Here is a 1583-nt window from a genome sequence, read left to right on the forward strand (position 1 = left end):
AAATTTGCCCCAGTTGATCTCACCTGTTAATGAAAAATCGATTTCATGTAGTTGAAATCTAATTTCACATGTTTTAGGTGAAAAAAGTCAAAGGTCCTTACCATCCAGCCAAGCAAAGTGAGTCTTCTTCCTGAAAACTGGCTCAGACACAACGGCTTCAAAGCACTTGCAGGTCAATGCCAAGGTGAGGTAAGCTGAGTCTCCCTGTGCTAGCGCCACCTCCTGGAGAACAGCTTCAAGAACATTCAGAGGCATCTGAAAAAAACAAAAAAACAAACAAAATAAAAAATCACATTGCACATTATGATCAGTAAAACAGTAGTTAATAATAGCCATTTCACCAAATACTTTGTTACTCTTACTTGTGTAGTTTATTGCAGTTACTTACTAAAACTATATTGAAGTAGTGCTACTCGTCATTAGAGTATCACATCTGGGTACTACACCCAACTATAATGGCTGCTGTTAGTTTATAAAATATATTAAGACTTTCCAGAAATTTAACATTGGTGTACAAAACATATTTAAAAAAGATCAACCTTTAAAAATAAAAGAGAAACACTAGAAAACTGGTATGTAAAAAATATTTTATATTTTTCAAGTGTAGTTATACATACCGTTATGTTGAACCATAGTAGTTTGTGCTAAATGGTTCTGTAGCTTGTATGAGCAACGGGAACAGCAATATTTATGTTCATGTTGCAAATAGATACGTGGATCTGTATAATGAAAATAAAAAACAGTTTGAGCATAAAATACATTTCTCAATTATACATGTTATCTACTTTTCTATTTTTATCTAATGGTGCCCTGCGGGATAATAACTAGCTATGCTACATGCTAAAATTAGCCTTCCCCTGTATGAATTACGAATTTCACTAGCTCTTAATTATATTTTCAACCTAATCTAGAAAAGTGTATTGATTTACTATGTGAAAAAATTTAAGAAGGTAAAAATACCTTTTGTTGACTTTGTGAGTTTTGCATTGTTGATCGTGAGCCGAACACCAGTGGAAGAACCACTCAAACTTCTTTCTTTCTTCTTCTGTTCCTCTTAACTCCGCGTCTTAAGGTATTTATACTAGTGATTATGAAAATAGCGCCCCCTTCATTTCCGGAATGCAATAGTCCCATTTCCAAATAAGGTATGGGACTGACGGAAAGGTCCGTCCCCGCCCCTTTCTGTTTGCTGCAGCGAGGTCCTTCTCTGCGCTTTGGGGAAATTGTAGTTCATTTTTCTGAGGCATACACAGTGAGTGTATCGTGATTTTAGTTACATAAGAGCGATATTTCGTTGTCCATCTATGGAAGCGTGGAGCATCCAGACGGACAATAAAACACGTTTTAATATAAGCTTCTGCTTTGACATGATCACAGCAGTGCCAAAACACATGTACAAAAATCCTCAATAAAACATAAAATACAGTATTTGAAAATCAGACATGTGACCAGACAAGTGAATCACAGCACCGTCATCAGCCGGTGTGCCGCTGAACTGATGCGGTGAAGCTAACAGTAGCAGGAGAAGCTAATAAACACTGAAGAGAAGGAGAGCTGCCATCGATACAGTTGCAGCCATGCAT

The 1583-nt window shown here is 36.8% G+C and overlaps 1 long non-coding RNA gene across 1 annotated transcript; it reads right to left on the reverse strand.

Moving 5' to 3' along the window:
• Positions 1–204: 204 nt before the first annotated feature.
• On the reverse strand, positions 205–1046 carry LOC116720681 (uncharacterized). The gene is made up of 3 exons (XR_004339440.1): positions 961–1046; positions 618–719; positions 205–255 (listed from the first exon to the last, which is right to left on the reverse strand). It is a non-coding gene; the product is annotated as an uncharacterized LOC116720681 (long non-coding RNA).
• Positions 1047–1583: the final 537 nt, after the last annotated feature.

Source organism: Xiphophorus hellerii, chromosome 5 (assembly GCF_003331165.1).
Source record: "Xiphophorus hellerii strain 12219 chromosome 5, Xiphophorus_hellerii-4.1, whole genome shotgun sequence".
NCBI classification, from domain to species: Eukaryota; Metazoa; Chordata; class Actinopteri; order Cyprinodontiformes; family Poeciliidae; genus Xiphophorus; species Xiphophorus hellerii.